The following is a 21467-nucleotide window of genomic DNA, read 5'->3' as shown; positions in this document are numbered from 1 at the left end:
CTCAATGTTCTTTTTCCATTTATGCTAACAAAGATTATCTAATCACTCTGTTTTTCTGCAAATGTCTCCAAATTGGCCTGTTTTAGATCTGTTCCCGTGAAGAAAATTTGACACTTAACTTGTAATTTCTCCTAATTAAATATCTGGGGAAAAAACAGTAAAATAAGAATTATTACTTCTACCTCCTCTTTATAAATCATAAAGCATTTTACAAGTATAGAATTTCAGAAAGTCTTCTGATCTTGGCATTAGTTTTACATATATAAATTGTGTCCTTCTAACTAATTATAACCTCCTGGAATGCATGGGTTATAAAAATATCTTTGAATTTCTCTCTCTCTCACTCTCTATCTATCTATGGTATTATAAAGAGTAAATTAGGTAAAATAATTTCTATTTTACTATTAAAATTTTTTCCAGAAAACTCAATTAAGGAAGCCTATATATGTTTGTGTCAAATTTACTGCATCTGAAATGAGTATGAAGGGTGACTGGGAGAGGAGAGAGAGAGTAGGCATCAAATTAATGTGACAATTGTTTAACTTCTTAAAAAATTATTGCATCTCATATCTAAATCTCTAAGCAAGGCCATCACGTAGCATAAAGACTGGATCCTGTTCTACAAGGAGATTACAACCAAATAATAAGATTAAACCTAAACTAAAATTATCTTTGTAAGGCAGCATATGATGTGTTATATGAGTGCCATTATACTAAATGACATAGAGAAATGAGAATTATTCCATATGTGCACATCAGTGGTCCTTGTACTGGGTCGAATGACAAGTTGCACTGAGGAAAATGAGGTGGTTGAATGACAGGCATAGATCATAACATTCCAAAGAAGGGAACAGACAATATATGTTTTCAGGAGCAACAGGTGGAGGATAGTGGGAAGTAATGCATGAAAAGCACATAGCAGGGTACTCTTAGACCAGATTCCAATATGGATGCTCCTCAATTTTCAACGGGGTTTTGTCTTTATAAACTCACTGTAAGTTGAAAATACCATTAAGTTGAAAGTGTATTTAACATACATAACCTACCAAACATCATAGCTTAACCTCAACTACTTTAAACATGCTTAGAACACTTACATTAGCCTACAGTTGGGCAAAACCATCTAACACAAAGCTATTTTATAATAACATTATTATAAATGACTTTTAAGCAAAAGTCAAGATTCAGAGTCTGTTTTCTACTGAGTGAGTATTGCTTTCACACTATTATAAAGTTGCAAACTTGTAAGTCAATCATTGTTTAAATGGGGGATTGTCTGTACTTTCAAACCAGAGGTGGCTAGAGGCCAAGGTATATGGGTAACTTATTTTTTCCTGTGACTCCAAGAACAGATGCAAGAATTTATGTTTAAGCAAAAGAACAAATACTATATGCTTTCACTTATACAAGGGACCTAAAATTGTCAAATTTATAGAGACTGAAAGTAGAATAGAGATAACCAGGGGATAACCGCCACACAGTGACAACATGACATGTTGGCTTGTCAATATACATTTTTTAATTCAAACACTATGGAAGTGTTTAAAGAGAAAGGATAGCTGAGTGACAGAAAGATGGCTAACTAGAAGCCCCTAGCACATGTCCTCACCACAAAGACAGACAAAACAATGAATACATAACTACATTTTAATAAAAATAGCTAGAGCAGAGTGGCAGAGTTGCTTAAAGAAGTAACAGAAACCTGAATGAACACAGAAACTTAGGATACCCACATAGAGAACAGAAGGAAACACAGGGACTCCTACATCCCATCCCCCAGCCAGGGACTCCTACATCCCATCCCCCAGCCAGGATCAGCTGGGAGCGAGGAGGAATTTCTCCCATTGTCAGAAAGGTGAGCAAGAGAACCCTCGCCAACCTCATCCACACTTTGAACATCTACAGACCTTGCCAGTGGGTCTCTACTGTCCTCACAGGCATTAAGTCGAGCTGAGGGAGCTGCCTGGAGTTCACACAGCTGTGCTCCTAGCAAAGAAGGAGTGAACACAGTGTCCCACCCCCAGTGGCCTGCATGGCTACTGTTATGCCATTTCGGAACTGGAACTGTGTTAGAGTGTGTCTTGCTCCAGGGGCATGGAGCTATGGGGGCCCCTTCATCCCTGAAGTTAAGCTGCCATGGAACCACCCCCATTCTGTGGCCTGATATCCACAAGCTGAGCTGTGAGCAACTGTTACACCCTTCCCTGGAGGCCAAGTGACAGTGGAACCACTCTACCTGCTCCTTCTTCTGCCCTCTCGTCTGGAGCTGAAGCTGAAGCTGTGCAATCCCCACTGGGGAAACCCTGCTTTGGCAGAACAGCTCCATATACATCTCCCAGTAGTGGCTGTGCCCTGCCTTCAGGGCCCTAAGCTGACGCTGCACACTGCCTGCTGGGAAAATGGTGCCTTAGTGGAATTCCTTTATCTACCCTTCCCAGTCACTGAGCTCTACCCTTAGGGTAGAGCTGTAGTTTGGGTATTTGACCCTCTAAGCCTATGTTGAAATTTGATCCCCAATGTTGGAATCCAGGCCAAACACGAGGTGCTAAGGTTATGGGGGTGGATCCCTCATGAACTTGAGGCTTGGTGCTGTCCTCATGGTAATAAGTGAATTCTTGCTCTATTAATTCTCATGAGAATTTCCCTGAGAGCTGGTTGTTAAAAAGAGCCTAGCACCTTCCCCATCTCTCTTGCTTCCTCTCTTGCCATGTGATCTGCACACCTGCCATGTTTCTTGTACAGGCTGCAGAACCATGAGCTAAATAAACCAGTCTTCTTTATAAACTACCCAGCCTCAATATTCCTTCACTACAACACAAATGGACTAAGACAGGGCCTGAGCTGGAGCTGCACGCTCCCTGCTAGGAAAACAGTTCTTCAGCAGAACAGCTCCATCTACCTCTCCAGTTGTTGCTGTGCCCTGCCCCTTGGGGCCTGAGCTCAAGTAGCACAGTCTTTCCTGAGGAAATGGCGCCTTGGTGGAGTTGCTTAATCTACTTCTCCCGGTTACTGCTGCACCCTGCCCCGAGGGGCCTAAGCCAAGGCTGTGCACTGCCTCCCAAGGAAAAAGTGCCCTGGCAGAGCTGCTCCAAAACCCCTCCCAGTCGCTGCTGCACCTGTCCCACAGGACCAATACTGAAGTTGCACACTGCCTCTCATCCCTTCTGATTACTATTGTGCCCTGACACAGGTTTCAGAGCTGAAACAATGCCAGACATCCCAGGAAAACAGTACCTTGGCTGCCCAGGGCAGTCATACCTCACCAAAGTCTAAGTCGAAGCAACAACCTGCCTCCCAGGAAATGGTGCCTTGACTGTCTGAAGTGGTCATACACTGCAGTACCTAAGCCGAAACAGTGCCCTATATCCCAAGGAAATGGTGCCTGAGTCATCTAGACTAGTCTTGCCCTCCAGGACTGGCTGAAGTGGCACTTTGCCCTTGGGAACTCTGTGCCTTTACAGACTTCAAGCTAAGAAGCTGCACATCTAAGGCTGAATTGACAAGATACCCTATATCCAAGAAAAACAGCTGAGACACCCCATCCTACAGGCAAAATAACTCTAGTATTCTGCTTCCCTGGAGTTGGACTAGTCCGCTAGAGTCTGAACTACTGAGATACCTCTCTTCAGAGGGAGTAGAGTCATTGGTGTGCTGCTTCATGCTCCCGCAGGGCCCTAACAGCTGTGCCCCACCATTCTGGGGTACTTGCTGCCACTGTACCTGCTCTCACAGAGACTGGGATGCTGCTAAGCCCCACCATCCCAGGGTCTAGACTCACCACTACAAGGTGCTTCATCCCCTTTGTCCCGAGTTGCCACTGAGGCCTATTGGCTCACTTTACAGAAATACAGCCATACCTGACTCCTCTAGACCATATAGCTAAGGCAATCCTAAGCAAAAAGAACAAAGGTGGAGGCATCAAGCTACCTGACTTCAAACTATACTACAAGGCTACAGCAACCAAAACAGCATGGTACTGGTACCAAAACAGATATATAGACCAATGGAACAGAACAGAGGCCTCAGAAAGAATGCCACACATCTACAACCATCTGATCTTCGACAAACCTAACAAAAACAAGCAATGAGGAAAGGATTCCCTATTTAAAAAATGGTGTAGGGAAAACTGGCTAGCCATATGCAGAAAACTGAAACTGGACCCCTTCCTTACACCTTATACAAAAATTAACTTTTGTATAAGATGGATTAAAGACATAAATGTAAAACCTAAAACCATAAAAACCCTAGAAGAAAACCTAGGCAATACCATTCAGGTCATAGGCGTGGGCAAAGGCTTCATGACTAAAACACCAAAAGCAATGGCAACAAAAGCCAAAATTGACAAATGGGATCTAATTAAAGAGCTTCTGCACAGAAAAAAAAAAAAAAAAAAAAAATTTGCAATCTACAAGGAACACAAACAAATTTACAAGAAAAAGACAACCCCATCAAAAAGTGGGCAAAGGATACGAACAGACACTTCTCAAAAGAAGACATTTATGTGGCCAACAAACATATGAAAAAAAGCTCATCATCATGGGTCATTAGAGAAATGCAAATCAAAACCATAATGAGATACCATCCCATGCCAGTTAGAATAGTGATCATTAAAAAGCCAGGAAACAACAGATGTTGGAGAGGATGGTGAGAAATAGGTATGCTTTTACACTGTTGGTAGGAGTGTAAATTATTTCAACCATTGTAGAAGACAGTATGGTGATTCCTCAAGGATCTAGAACCAGAAATACCATTTGACCCAGCAATCTTATTACTGGGTATATACCCAAAGGATTATAAGTCATTCTACTATAAAGACACATGCACACGCATATTTATTGCAGCACTATTCACAATAGCAAAGACTTGGATCCAACCCAAATGCCCATAAATGGTAGACTGGATAAAGAAAATGTGGCACATATACACCATGGAATACTATGCAGCCATAAAAAAGGATGAGTTCGTGTTTTTTGCAGGGACATGGATAAAGCTGGAAGCCATCATTCTCAGCAAATTAACACAGGAACACAAAACCAAACACTGCATGTTCTCACTCATAAGTGGGAGTTGAAAATGAGAACACATGGACACAGGGAGGGGAACATCACACACTGGGGGCTGTTGGGGGATGGGGAGCTGGGGGAGGGATAGCATTAGGAGAAATACCTAATGTACATAACAGGTTGATGGGTGCAGCAAACCACCATGGCGCGTGTATACCTATGTAACAAACCTGCATGTTCTGCACATGTATCCCAGAACTTAAGATGTAATAAAAAAAGAAAAGAAAGAAAAACAGCATGCAATTCAGCCCACCAAAAAAAAAAAAAAAAAGTCAAAGACAGTCAGAATTCTTAAAACAGCAATAAAAAATATAAAGTCACTCTAAGGGAATCCCCATTAGATTAACAGCACATTTCTTAAGAGAAAGCTAACAGGCCAAGAGAGAATGGGATGATATATTCAAAATGTTAAAGGGGGAAAAAAAAACCCCACTCAAGACTACACCCAGAAAAGGTATCTTTCATAAATGAGAGATAAAAACATCTTTCCCAGACAAACAAAAACTAAGGGAATTTATTACCACTCACCAGCCTTACCAAAACGTGCTCAAGGGAGTCCTACATCTAGAAGCAAAACGACAATCATCATGAAAACATGCAAAATATAAAACTAACTGGTAGAGCAGATACACAAAGGAGAAACAGAAAATAATCAAACCTTATACTACAGAAAATCATCAAACCACAATAATAAACAATAAGAGAGGAAGAAAAGAACAAAGAATATACAAAACTACAAGAAAACAATTAACGAAATAACAGGAGTAAGTCTTCACCTATAAATAATAACCTTGAATGTAAATGGATTAAATTCTTCACTTAAACGATATAGACTGACTTGAACCAGGGAGGCAGAGGTTGCAGTGAGCCAAGATGGCGCCACGGCACTCCAGCCTGGGTGACAGAGTGAGACTCCATCTCAAAAAAACAAAACAAAACAAAACAAACAACAATAACAACAACAAAAACAAAACAAAACAAAAAAAGATATAGACTGGATAACTAGGTTAAAAAAAAAAGACCCAACTATATTCTGTTCACAATAAACTTACTTCACCTATAATAGTACAGATAGACTAGAAGTAAAGAGATGGAAAAAGACATTCCATGTAAAGAGAAACCAAAATTGAGCAGGAGTAACTATACTTACGCAGATAAAAGAGATTTTAATCAAACCTCTAAAAAGATATAAACAAGGTCATCCTATAATGATAAAAAGGATCAATTCATAAAGAGAACATATCAATTGTAAATATAGATGCCCCAACACCAGAGCACACAGATACATAAAACAAACATTATTGAATCTAAAGGGAGAGATAGACTACAATACAGTAATCACAGGAGACTTCAACACTTTGTTCTCAGCATGGGCAGATGATATAGAGAGAAAATAAACAAAGAAATTTGGATTTAAGCTGCACTTTGGATAAAATAGACCTAACTGATATTTACAGAACATTTCATCTAGCAGCTACAGAATACATTTTTTTTTTTTTCATCAACACATGAAACATTCTTCAGGACAGGTTACATGTTAGGCCACGAAACAATCCTCAACACATTTAAAAGAACTGAAATAATATCAAATATATTTTCTTACCACGATGAAATAATCTAGAAATAAATAACAAGAGTGTATTAGGTTGTTCTTGTATTGCTATAAAAATTACCTGAGACTTGGTAATTTATAAGAAAAGAGGTTTATTTGGCTCATGGCTCTGCAGGCTGTACAGGAAGCACAGTGCCAGTATCTGCTTCTGGGGAGACCTCAGGAAGATTTTACTCATTGTGGAAGGTGAAGTGGGAGCAGGCACATCACACTGTGAAAACAGGAGAAAGGATGGGTGAAGTGCTACACACTTAAATGAGTGGATCTTGTGAAAACTCTCTCACTACCAGGTGGACAGCACCAAGCCGTGAGAGATCTGCTCCCATGACCCAAACACCTCCCACCAGGTCTCACCTCTAACACTAGGATTTACATCTCAACATGAAATTCAGAGGGGACATCCAAAGTATATTACAAGAGAAACGTTCAAAACTGTAAAAATGCATGGAAATTAAAAAAGAAAAATGCTCCTGAATGACCAATTGGTCATGAAGAAATTAAGAAGGATATTTTAAAATGTCTTGAAATAAATGAAAATAGAAACCTAAAATTCCAAAATGTATGGAGTACAGCAGAAGCAGTATTAAGAGAGAAGTTTATAACAATAATGGCTACATCAGAAAAGTAAAAAGATTTCAAATAAACAATGTAACAATGTATCTCTAGGGACTAGAAAAACAAAAACAAAACAAACCCCAAATTAGTAGAAGGAAAGAAATAATAACGATTAGAGCAGAAATAAATGAAATTGAAACTGAAAACAAAATACAAAAGAGAAATGAAATAAAAACTTATCTGTTTGAAAATATGAATGAAACTGACAAATGATTACCTAAACTAACCAAGAATAAAAGAGAAAATACCCAAATAAATAAAATCAGAAAGGAGAAGAGACTGTACGATTAATAGCACAGAAATTTAAAATAAAAAAAGAATCACTGAAGACTACCATGAACAACTGTACACCAACAAGTTGGGAAACCTAGCAAAAATGGATAAATTCATGGATACGTATACCCTACCAAGACTGACTCAAGAAGAAACAGAAACTCTGAATAGACCAATTATTCCAATTATTAATAATAAAACTGAATCCATAATTTTTAAAAAGTCTGCCATCAAAGAAAAGCCCAAGACCACATGACTTTGCTGCTGAATCCTACCAAACATTTAGAAAATAACTAATACTATTTCTTTTCAAACTCTTCCAGAAAATTGAAGGGGAGGAAATTCTTTTAAACTCATTCCTCAAGGCCAGCATTAACCTGATTCCAAAACCAGACAAGGATACAACCAAAAAAGAAAACTATAGGCCTATATCCCTGATGAGCACAGATGAAAAAATCCTCAACAAAATACTAGCAAATGGAATCTGGCATCACATTAAAAAGATTATTCACCATGACCAAAAGGGATTTATCCTGAGGATAGAAGGATAGTTCGACATATGCAAATCGACAAATGTGATATATCACATCAACAGAATGAAGGACAAAAACCATGTGATCATCTCAATAGATGCAGAAAAAGCATTTGATAAATTTCAACATACCTTCATAAGATTACCAGGGGCCTGAGAGAAGGAAAGAATGAGGATTAACTGTTTAATGAGTAAAGAGTTTTAGTCTGGGATGATGAAAAACTTCTGGAAATGAATTGTAGTCCTGGTTGCACAACAAACTGAATGTATTTAAGCCACTAAGCTATATGGTAAAATTTTTAAAATGGTAAATTTTATATACTTTACCACAAAAGAAAGGGAAAAGGAACTGTCTTTACAGCAGACTCTCCCTTTAGTCAAGAAAGGAAAATTCTGATAAGCCGTTTAGTGGTATGAATGGGAGATAAGCGCTACTGGTAGTTTCAGAGATGCTTCCGACCTCCATGGACCACATTTCTGTTCAATGGGTCTTCCTCTTGTCAGATGATTATGGCATGAACTTGTTTTTCACATCCCTAGCTGGGGCTTAACATACAGGGAGAAGAACCTGAACTTGTGGAAGTGAAGGCAAGGAGGAGAGAGGACTTCTGGCCAGGAAGGATGAGTGGGTCTCAGTAGCACGGCCTCAGGCCAGGATAAAATGAGTGATGGGCACCTCCAGGAAGGGAAGTACTAATACCTCTGGAAGGCATTCTCCAGCTGTGAGTTTTGTATATCTTTTTACTACATTGTAATTTTTTTTTTTTTTTCTGAGGCGGAGTTTCGCTCTTGTTGCCCAGGCTGGAGTGCAGTGGCGTGATCTTGGCTCACCACAACCTCTGCCTCCTGGGTTCAAGTGATTCTCCTACCTCAGTCTCCTGAGTAGCTGGGATTACAGGTGTGTACCACCATGCTCGGCTAATTTTTATATTTTTAGTAAAGACGAGGTTTCACCATGTTGGCAAGGCTGATCTCGAACTCCTGACCTCAGGTGTACCACCATGCCCGGCTAATTTTTGTATTTTTAGTAGAGACAGGATTTCACCATGTTGGCCAGGCTGTTCTCGAACTCCTGACCTCAGATGATTCAACCACCTCCTGAAATACTGGGATTACAGGCATAAGCCACCACGTCCGGCCTACTACATTGTAATTTTTTAAAGTTGACACCAAGCATTCAATATAGTTCATGGACCAGCAAACTACATCCCATGGGCTGGCCACTCATTTTTGTAAATACAGTTTTTATCTGATCACAGCCACACTTATTTATTTATGTCTGTGGCTGCATTCACACTACAACTATAAGTTGTATTGTTGCAACCTAGGTTGTTTGGCTCACAAAATCTAAAATATTTACTATCTGGTCCTTTAAGAAAAACCCATTTTGCCCCCAAAATAGGTTTGCCACAGATGTAAGTTTACCTGTCTTTGAGAGGAAATGAAAGGGGTCTTGACCACTTTTTGGAGTAAAGCCTTCCAGAGAAGTGCAGAGGTCATCTGAAAAGAGAGCTCGGGGCAGCAGTTGAAGTGAGAGGAGTGGGTGCTACCAGTCTTGGATTTGTAGAACATGCAAGCACTGCTCAGGGAGTCTCAGAAATCCTCAGAGAGGGGACTAAGCTTCCTGCCACACAAGTGAGACCTTGGATCATAAGACATATTCGAGCTCCCATTCATGAAGGTTCTGGTCTTTGGATTACATCTGGGACTAATCTCAATCCTTAAGGAGATCTGGAAATATGTCCTCGGTAAAACTGCTAAATGTGTGAAGAAAATGGTGCTATTTAATATAGAGTGGTTCTGCATAGGTTCACTGTATAATTATATCCTAAAGCAAAGAGTACATTGCTATTTCCTAACAGCTTCTGAGATGAGGGGATGACAAGAGCAGAGGTGAGAGGCACTTTTTTGAATAAGGATGTCTCAGGCATGATACCAACTATATACAAAGCTACTCAGGTTTTTCATTACCATTTCTTAAAATTTTAAACCTTAAATTTCCCTGAGAAGTGAGTGAATAATATACTAGTTATTATAGATTGGATTTCTTTTAGTGGAATTGTTCCTGGAGTGTGAACAGAGCTACGATTTGATTGATTACAAGTTATTCCCTGCCCCAGGTAGCTGTAGAAAATTCCCAGGAAACAGTGCACTGACTGCCATCATCAATTGGGCAGGCAGTGGAGCACAGTCTGAACTTTTTTATCAGGGAGCAGAGTAGTGCCCTAAGTTCTACCAGACTTGACTTTTGGATTTCCCAGAAGAGCTACCATTTATGCATGATGTTCCAGCTGATAATATCTTCTACCCAGTCTCAGGACACAAAGGGCTTAGATGCTGATGGCAATGCTTTTCATTAATAAAATTTCACTCTCCACTCATGCCATCCCAGAGAGTAGGTTACTAGCAACCTTGTAAGAAGTATTTCTCTCTCCTATGTTAATTAAATTTCACAAATTTCACTCTTTTTAAAAAGTGACTTAATCATCAGGAACTGCAATATTGAGTTGGCCAGTTATTTTGAAATCACAGTTACCTCCAAATTTGAAAAGAGAAGCCATCTTTGGACTTAGCAACTACTGCTTTTAGACCATCTGGAGTTCCAAGCCTTCAGTATCTATACATAATCTCCATGATAATACCTTCATCATTTCATTCACTTATTCACTCATATAACCATTCCAAAGATGCTGAGTACTTACTACGGGTCAAACACTGTTCTAAAATATAAAGGTAGCAAAGGCATAGTTCCTGCCCTTAAGCAAATTATGTTTTTAAGAAACAGACTATGCTTAGATTAAGTTTGATTATGATTGTCTTGAATAATAACATTGTCATTCAAAATAAGATGGGACAATAACAATTTTTGGAAAATACTTTGGTATAACGCATGAAGTAGCTTTGAAAACACTTTGCTGGGGGCGTGCCCAAGAAGGCCAAATAGGAACAGCCCCAGCTTCCAGCTCCCAGGGTGAGCGACACAGAAGACGGGTGATTTCTGCATTTTCAACTGAGGTACCGGGTTCATCTCACTGGGGTGTGTCGGACAGTTGGTGCTGGTCCGCACATGCAGCCCGACCAGCGAGACCTGAAGCAGGGCGAGGCATCGCCTCCCCTGGTAAGCGCAAGGGGGAAGGGAATTCCTTTTCCCAGCCAAAGGAAATTGAGACACACAACACCTGGAAAATCGGGTAACTCCCACCCTAATACTGTGATTTACCAAGGGTCTTAGCAAATGGCACACCAGGAGATTATATACCACACCTGGCCCAGAGGGTCCCACACCCACAGAGCCTCCCTCATTGCTAGCATAGCAGTCTGAGATTTAACAGCAAGGCAGCAGCGAGGCTGGAGGAGGGGCGCCCACCATTGCTGAGGCTTAAGTAGGTAAACAAAGCACCTGGGAAGCTCGAATTGGGTGGAGCCCACCACAGTTCAAGGAGGCCAGCCTGCCTCTGTAGACTCCTCCTCTGGGGACAGGGCATAGCTAAACAAAAAGCAGCAGAAATCTCGGCAGAGGTAAATGCCCCTGTCTGACAGCTTTGAAAAGAGCAGTGAATCTCCCAGCACAAAGGTTGAGATCTAAGAATGGACAGACTGCCTGCTCAAGTGGGTTCCGGACCCCTGAGTAGCCTAACTGGGACACATCCCCTACTAGGTGCAGACCGACACCTCACACCTCACACCTCACATGGCAGGGTACACCCCTGAGACGAAGATTCCAGAGCAAGAATCAGACAGCAACACTCACTGTTCAGCAATATTCTATCTTCTGCAGACTCTGCTTCTGATACCCAGGCAAACAGGGTCTGGAGTGGACCTCAAGCAAACTCCAACAGACCTACAGCTGAGGATCCTGACTGTGAGAAGGAAAACTAACAAACAGAAAGGACATCCACACCAAAACCCCATCAGTACATCACCATCATCAAAGACCAAAGGCAGATAAAACCACAAAGATGGGGAAAAAGCAGTGCAGAAAAGGTGGAAATTCAAAAAATCAGAGCACATCCCCTCTTCCAAAGGAATGCAGCTCATCACCAGCAATGGAACAAACCTGGACGGAAAATGACTTTGAAGAGTCGAGAGAAGAAGGCTTCAGTCGATCAAACTTCTCAGAGCTAAAGGAGGAACTACGTAACCAGTGCAAACAAACTAAAAACCTTGAAAACAGATTTGATGAATGGCTAACTAGAATAACCAATGTAGAGAAGTCCTTAAAAGAACTGACAGAGATGAAAACCATAACACAAGAACTACGTGACAAATGCACAAGCTTCAGTAACCGACTCGATCAACTGGAAGAAAGACTATCAGCGATTGAAGATCAAATGAATGAAATGAAGCGAGAAGAGAAGTATAGAGAAAAAAGAGTAAAAAGAAATGAACAAAGCCTCCAAGCAATATGGGATTATGTGAAAAGACCAAATCTACATCTGATTGGTGTGCCTGAAAGTGACAGGGAAAATGGAACCAAGTTGGAAAACACTCTGCAGGGTATCATCCAGGAGAACTTCCCCAACCTAGTAAGGCAGGTCAACATTCAAATTCAGGAAATACAGAGAATGCCACAAAGATACTCCTCGAGAAGAGCAACTCCAAGACACATAATTGTCAGATTCACCAAAGTTGAAATGAAGGAAAAAATGTTAATGGCAGCCAGAGAGAAAGGTCAGATTACACACAAAGGGAAGTCCATCAGACTAACAGCAGATCTCTCGGCAGAAATTCTACAAAGCAGAAGAGAGTGGGGGCCAATATTCAACATTCTTAAAGAAAAGAATTTTCGACCCAGAATTTCATATCTAACCAAACTAAGTTTCATAAGTGAAGGAGAAATAAAATCCTTTACAGACAAGCAAATGCTTAGAGATTTTGTCACCACCAGGCCTGCCCTACAAGAGATCCTGAAGGAAGCACTAGACATGGAAAGGAACAACAGGTACCAGCCATTGCAAAAACATGTCAAAATGTAAAGTTCATCGATGCTAGGAAGAAACTGCATCAACTAGCCAGCAAAATAACCAGCTAACATCATAATGGCAGGATCAAGTTCACACATAACAATATTAACCTTAAATGTAAATGGACTAAATGGTCTAATTAAAAGACACACACTGGCAAATTGGATAAAGAGTCAAGACCCATCAGTTTGCTGTATTCAGGAGACCCATCTCACATGCAGAGACACACATAGGCTCAAAATAAAGGGATGGAGGAAGATCTACCAAGCAAATGGAAAACAAAAAAAAGCAGGAGTTGCAATCCTAGTCTCTGATAAAACAGACTTTAAACCATCAAAGATCAAAAGAGACAAAGAAGGCCATTACATAATGGTAAAGGGATCGATTCATTAGGGAGAGCTCACTATCCTAAATATATATGCACCCAATACAGGAGCACCCAGATTCATAAAGGAAGTCCTTAGAGACTTACAAAGAGACTTAGACTCCCACACAATAATAATGGGAGACTTTAACACCCCACTGTCAACATTAGACAGATCAATGAGACAGAAAGTTAATAAGGATATCCAGAAATTGAACTCAACTCTGCACCAAGCAGACCTAATAGACATTGACAGAACTCTCCACCCCAAATCAACAGAATATACATTCTTCTCAGCACCACATCACACTTATTCCAAAATTGACCACATAGTTGGAAGTAAAGCACTCCTCAGCAAATGCAAAAGAACAGAAATTATAACAAACTGTCTCTCAGACCACAGTGCAATCAAACTAGAACTCAGGACTAAGAAACTCAATCAAAACTGCTCAACTACATGGAAACTGAACAACCTGCTCCTGAATGACTACTGGATACATAACGAAATGAAGGCAGAAATAAAGATGTTCTTTGAAATCAATGAGAACAAAGATACAACATACCAGAATCTCTGGGACACATTTAAAGCAGTGTGTAGAGGGAAATTTATAGCACTAAATGCCCACAGGAGAAAGCAGGAAAGATCTAAAATTGACACCTTAACATCACAATTAAAAGAACTAGAGAAGTAAGAGCAAACACATTCAAAAGCTAGGAGAAGGCAAGAAATAACCAAGATCAGACCAGAACTGAAGGAGATAGAGACACAAAAAACCCTCCAAAAAACCAGTGAATCCAGGAGCTGGTGTTTTGAAAAGATCAACAAAATTGATAGACTGCTAGCAAGACTGATAAAGAAGAAAAGAGAGAAGAATCAAAGAGATGCAATAAAAAATGATAAAGGGGATATCACCACCCACCCCACAGAAATACAAACTACCATCAGAGAATACTATAAACACCTCTATGCAAATAAACTAGAAAACCTAGAAGAAATGGATAATTTCCTAGACACTTACACTCTCCCAAGACTAAACCAGGAAGACGTTGAATCCCTGAATAGACCAATAACAGGCTCTGAAATTGAGGCAATAATTAATAACCTACCAACCAAAAAAAAGTCCAGGACCAGAAGGATTCACAGCCAAATTCTACTGGAGGTACAAGGAGGAGTTGGTACCATTCCTTCTGAAACTATTCCAATCAATGGAAACAGAGGGAATCCTCCATAACTCATTTTACAAGGCCAACATCATCCTGATACCAAAGCCTGACAGAGATACAACAAAAAAAGAGAATTTTAGACCAATATCCCTGATGAACATCAATGCAAAAATCCTCAATAAAATACTGGCAAACCAAATCCAGCAGCACATCAAAAAGCTTATCCACCATGATCAAGTGGGCTTCATCCCTGGGATGCAAGGCTGGTTCAACATACACAAATCAATAAATGTAATCTAGCATATAAACAGAACCAAAGACAAAAACCACAAGATTATCTCAATAGATGCAGAAAAGGCCTTTGACAAAATTCAACAGCCCTTCATGCTAAAAACTCTCAATAAATTCAGAATTGTTGGAACGTATCTCAAAATAATAAGAGCTATTTATGACAAACCCACAGCCAATATCATACTGAATGGGCAAAAACTGGAAGCATTCCCTTTGAAAACTGGCACAAGACAAGGATACCCTCTCTCACCACTCCTATTCAACATAGTGTTGGAAGTTCTGGCTAGGGCAATCATGCAAGAGAAAGAAATCAAGGTATTCAGTTAGGAAAAGAAGAAGTCAAATTGTCCCTGTTTGCAGATGACATGATTGTATATTTAGAAAACCCCATTGTCTCAGCCCAAAATCTCCTTAAGCTGATAAGCAACTTCAGCAAAGTCTCAGGATACAAAATCAACGTGCAAAAATCACAAGCATTCTTATACACCAGTAACAGACAAACAGACAGCCAAATCATGAATGAACTCCCATTCACAATAGCTTCAAAGAGAATAAAATACCTAGGAATCCAACTTACAAGGGATGTAAAGGACCTCTTCAAGGAGAACTACAAACTACTGCTCAGTGAAATAAAACAGGACACAAACAAATGGAAGAACATAACATACCATGCTCATGGATAGGAAGAATCAATATTGTGAAAATGGCCATACTGCCCAAGGTAATTTATAGATTCAATGCCATCCTCATTAAGTTACCAATGACTTTCTTCACAGAATTGGAGAAAACTGCTTTAAAGTTCATATGGAACCAAAAAAGAGCCCACATTGCCAAAACAATCCTAAGCCAAAAGAACAAAGCTGGAGGCATCACGCTACCTGACTTCAAACTATACTACAAGGCTACAGTAACCAAAACAGCATGGTACTGGTACCAAAACAGAGATATAGATCAATGGAACAAAACAGAGCCCTCAGAAATAATACCACACATCTACAGCCATCTGATCTTTGACAAACCTGAGAAAAACAAGAAATGGGGAAAGGATTCCCTATTTAATAAATGGTGCTGGGAAAACTAGCTAGCCATATGTAGAAAGTTGAAACTGGATCCTTTCCTTACTCCTTATACGAAAATTAATTCAAGATGGATTAGAGACTTAAATGTTAAACCTAAAACCATAAAAACCCTAGAAGAAAACCTAGGTAGGTAATACCATTCAGGACATAGGCATGAGCAAGGACTTCATGTCTAAAACACCAAAAGCAATGGCAACAAAAGCCAAAATTGACAAATGGGATCTAATTAAACTAAAGAGCTTCTGCACAGCAAAAGAAACTACCATCAGAGTGAACAGGCAACCTACAGAATGGGAGAAAATTGTTTCAATCTACTCATCTGACAAAGGGCTAATATCCAGAACCTATAAAGAACTCAATCAAATTTACAAGAAAAAAACAAACAACCCCATCAAAAAGTGGGCAAAGGATATGAACAGACACTTCTCAAAAGAAGACATTCATACAGTCAACAGACACATGAAAAAATGCTCATCATCACTTGCCATCAGAGAAATGCAAATCAAAACTACAATGAGATACCATCTCACACCAGTTAGAATGGGGATCATTAAAAAATCAGGAAACAACAGGTGCTGGAGAGGATGTGGAGAAATAAGAACACTTTTACACTGTTGGTGGAACTGTAAACAAGTTCAACCATTGTGGAAGACAGTGTGGCCATTCTTCAAGGATCTAGAACTAAAAATACCATTTGACCCAGCCATCCCATTCCTGGGGATATACCCAAAGGATTATAAGTCATGCTGCTATAAAGACACATGCACACTTATGTTTATTGTGGCACTATTCACAATAGCAAAGACTTGGAATCAACCCAAATGTCCATCAGTGACAGACTGGATTAAGAAAATGTGGCACATATACACCATGGAATACTATGCAGCCATAAAAAAGGATGAGTTCGTGTCCTTTGTAGGGACATGGATGCAGCTGGAAACCATCATTCTCAGCAAACTATCGCAAGAACAGAAAACCAAATACCGCATGTTCTCCCTCATAGGTGGGAATTGAACAATGAGATCACTTGGACACAGGAAGGGGAACATCACACACCAGGTCCTATTGTGGGGAGGGGGGAGGGGGGAGGGATAGCATTAGGAGATATACCTAATGTAAATGACGAGTTATTGGGTGCAGCACACCAACATGGCACATGTATACATATATAACAAACCTGCACCTTGGGCACATGTACCCTAGAACTTAAACAATAAAAAAAACTCTTCTTCAGTTCAAAAAAAGGAAAGAAAACACTTTGCAAAGCAATGTCTCAGAAATCTTTGAGCAATTGAAAATTGTTTTCAATGTTACTACTTTGAAGGATAATACTGACTTGCACATACTCTAATCTTCTTTAAAATATTTTTTGTCTGAGTCTGAGTCAGGAAGACTGCTTGAGCCCAGGGATTTGAGACCAGCCTTGGCAACACAGTGAGACTCCCCTCTCTAAAGAAAAAAAAAAAGGCAGGCAGGGTGGCTCTCGCCTGCAGTCCCAGCTATTCTTGAGGCTGAAGTGAGAAGATCACCTGATTCCAGGAGATGAAGGCTTCAGTGAGCTGTGATTGCGTGACTGCACCCCTGCCTTGGAGACAGAGCGAGGCCCTGTCCCAAAAATATATTTTTAACGTATTATTTAACAATATATTTAACATATTTTAGTCACAACATGCTATGTCTCTTATAGTGCTAGCACAATGGCTTATACATAGTAGACACCAGTAAACATTTCACGGGTTCATTGATTTTAAATTTGGAAAGCACTTTTAGAAATTAGCTAGATCTATGGTCCTTAACTTTAATTGGATTTTGGACCACTTTGAAAATCTGATGAAATCCGTGTTTTTCTTATTTAAAAAAGAAAAAAAAAAAAAAAAAAAAAAAAGCGCTGCCAAGCACAATGGCTCATGCCTGTAATCCCAACACGGCCAAGACAGGAGGATCACTTGAGCCCAGGAGTTTGAGACCAACCTGGGCAACATGAGCAAGACCCCGTCTCTATTAAAAAAAACTTAATTAATTAGCCAGGTGTGGTGGCAAGTACCTGTAGTCTCAGCTACTGAGGAGGCTGAGATGAAAGGATCACTTGACCCCTGGAGATTGAGGCTGCAGTCAGTGAGCCATGATTGGGTCACTGAACTCCAGCCTGGGCAACAAAGAGAAAGGCCCTGAAGAAAGAAAGAGAGAGAGAGAGACAGAGAGAGAAAGAAACAGAGGGAGGGAGGAGGGAGGAAGGAAGGAAGGAAGGCAGGCAGGCAGGAAAGAAGGAAGGAAGGAAGGAAAGAAGGAGGGAGAGAAAAACAAACACACACAAAAAAAAGAAAAGAAAAACACACATTACACTTTTGCATGCAATTTCAGAGGATTGGTGTATCACTCTAAAGACCATCCAGGATCTCCCTTAGCTGAGCATCTCTTATTCTAGTCTACAACTTCCATTTTATAATTGTTGAAAATCATTGCTAGAAGAAGAGTTGGAAAACTGTGTCCCCTAAGTCAAATCTGGCTCACTTCTTGTTTTTGTACAGCCTATGAGCTACAAATGATTTTTATAGTTTTAAATGGTTATGTAAGTACCAATATATTACCCTCAGTTCTACCTCTCGGCTTGCAAAGTCTAAAATATTTACTATCTAGGCTTTCATAGAAAAAGTTTGCCAACCTGTGGTCTGGAATCCTTAGATAATATTCCCCCAAATTATGCAGCCAGTTACTAGAAAACAGAGGACTAGAGTTCACACCACCTGATTCCTCATTCATTGGTCTTCCTATTACTCCTATTGACTGATTAAAATCCTGACTAATTAATTGATTTAAACCCAATAAAACAGAAAACAAAGACATGTAATTCTGGAGTACTTACTAAGTAATTTCTCAGATAAGTAATTGTGCAATTATGTAGAACGTTGAAGTCCAGAGAATTAAGTGACCTATCAAAAGTCATATAACAAATTTGTGAAACAAAATTAAATGCCTATATTCAGGTTAGGCATTACTTATTTTTTTAAAAACTTTGCATTATAATTCATTCAACATATTTGAAAAATGCTACTTCTTGGAAGTAGAAAATATCGGTACAGACGGTATTTTACTTAAAGTAAAATTATTTGAACAGATGTTGTTCCTTTTATTTGTCTTATTTAAGAAGTTATTTTTGGATCCTTCCTGTTATGTAGTACTTTAAAAGTGGTATGGAAAGAATTATAATTACCATTATTTCACATGTTATTTTGAATATGCTTCTTTTAGAAATGTCTAAGTACCTGATTGCTTACAGATTGTTTCCTTCTATTGACTAGGGCTGCCTGAATAGTTTCAAACTCTATCTGAAAATAATGCAGTAATAGAGTTAAAGGATTTTTCGTAACAAAAGAAAATTAAGACATCACTTAAAAGATAAGCATTTAAATAATTACACATAAATTCAATAGTGCCAGGTGCCCTAAAAAATTCTATGATACGTTTAGCTGGTATTTTGACAGAGAGATTCTGAAATCATTTTGGTTCATAGTTACCAATAAAAATTAGGTTTTACTTTCAGAGCAGCATATCCTAAGCAGTAACATTAGAACAATTCTTTCTATGAAGAAGGAGTTGTGGTTAGAGAGAATAAGCTTGCTTTTTATAGCAGAACCGTTGGAAGATTCCGAATTAGAACTATGCCAACCAATTCAGTATGCTTTATTTCTACGGCATTTTCATTCATGTCTCCCCAAACCTAAGTCTTCTGCACTTACCTTGAAAATCCAGATTTCTCAGTGATGGCTACAGAGATGGGCCACATGTCTGCCTTCCAAATAGGATTCTGTTTCAACAGCAGGGCAGCTGGGGCATTTCCATGCTCTGCATGCATTTACAAGGGCTCTGGACAGCTCACCAAGCAAAAGGAAGTGAATGTGTTCTAAGTTCCTCAGAATGTCAACAGACCATAAAACCTCAAAACCGTTTGAAACACAATAGTCTTGAAAAACTAAGCTGTTAAACATGAATAGTCCAAGTTGCAAAACTACAGAGAGGCCAATTATGTCAAGAAATATTTATGAAGGATTGATGACTATGATGAATCAAGTTTTTAAAATGTTATTCAAACGAAATTTTGTAGAGAATGGGGAAAAAAGTGATATTATCAAAAACAAAAAGGGAAGATAAACTGTGTATTGTTCTTCTGGTGAAGGAATATGTGTAATATTTCCTTTCAGTAAGGAGAAAATTTCCAGAGTTGCTCTATACCTCACTGGGCTCCCACTTAGGGCTCCCACTTTTGTAATTGTGTTAATTAGCTGTTACTGATAAATGACATTGACTGTGATATGGTACTATAATTATGTCATTTAATTAGAATTAAGATAAGAAGCATTTAAAATCAGAGTGTGCTATAGGGGCAGGGGAGGGGAGTAAATTTGTCACAGCTTAACTTCTTAGACTGTCAACATTATCTCCAAAAGAAGCTGTCCACAGTCATAGAGATGCAATGCAAGTATTAAAAAAAAAAAAATTGTCAGTTCCTCAAACTGTTTTAACTTTCCTACCATTTTATGACCACTCTATAAATTAGGATTTTATAAATGTTCTAATTATCATGTCAATCAGCGGTCCCCATCGTTTTGGCATCAGGGAAAGGTTTCATGGAAGACAATTTTTCCACAGACAGGGCTGGGGGATATTTTCCAGATGACTCAAGCACATTACATTTATTGTGCACTTTATTTCAATTGTTATTACATGATAATATATAATGAAATAATTATACAACTCATCATAATGTAGAATCAGTGGGAGCCCTGAGCTGGTTTTCCTGCAACTAGATGGTCCCATTTGGGGGTGAGGGGAGACAGTGGCAGATCATCAGGCATTAGATTCTCATAAGGAACACTGCAACCTAGATCCCTAGCATGGACAGTTCAACAATAAGGTTCACACTCCCATGAGAATCTAATGCTGCTGCTGATCTAACAGGAGGTGGAGCTTAGGCAGTAATGCAAGTGATGGGGAGCAGCTGTAAATACAGACGCAGCTTTGCTGGCTCATTTGTGCATTGCTCCGCTCCTTCTGTACAGCCCAGTTCCTAACAGGCCATGAACCACTACCGGTCTGTGGCCCCAGGATTGAGAATTCCTGATGTAATGAGCATGATAATATTATATGGAAATTTGTCAGTTAAAAAGTACTAATTTATTAAATATCAACATTTTAAACATTCCCCTATTTTAAAAATCCACTGTGACATTTCACCATTTCAAAAAGAAATTTTAAAAGGCATCAAAATGATACTGGTCCTGGGTTCTTTCTACTTTAAAGTCCCTAAGTAGAATAATTTTGGTCATTTTGGGTGATTCCTGGTCTTCTTTACAATGCTAAAACACTCATATTTTAGGCAAAATTTTTGCAGTTTTGCTTTCATCAGTGTTCACATTTCTTACTCCGAACATAACGTTATAAGTGCTTCCAACTTTGTTTCTTAGTTTGAAGGAAAGGCCTCTACATCAGGAAACTCTTCAATTTCAGCAGAT

General features: G+C 39.4%; 1 protein-coding gene across 7 annotated transcripts in view; it reads right to left on the bottom strand.

Moving 5' to 3' along the window:
- The window catches only part of GPR141 (G protein-coupled receptor 141), a 63868-nt gene extending 43181 nt beyond the window's left edge, over window positions 1-20687 (bottom strand). For 3 of the 7 annotated variants that reach the window (XM_031665364.1, XM_021935883.2, XM_031665366.1), the window contains exon 1: window positions 19695-19988. The gene's annotated coding sequence lies outside the window, so the exon portion shown is untranslated. Of the gene's footprint in view, window positions 1-6736; window positions 6789-6836; window positions 6887-19694 lie in introns of those variants that run through there. The other 4 variants (XR_002520966.2, XR_004183254.1, XR_004183255.1 and 1 more) reach the window with 4 other exon arrangements.
- Between the last annotated feature and the right edge of the window lie 780 nt (window positions 20688-21467).

Source organism: Papio anubis, chromosome 4, assembly GCF_008728515.1.
Source record: "Papio anubis isolate 15944 chromosome 4, Panubis1.0, whole genome shotgun sequence".
Classification (NCBI taxonomy): Eukaryota; Metazoa; Chordata; class Mammalia; order Primates; family Cercopithecidae; genus Papio; species Papio anubis.
Note: the sequence above shows the minus strand (reverse complement) of the source record. Positions and strands in the feature narration are given on the sequence as shown.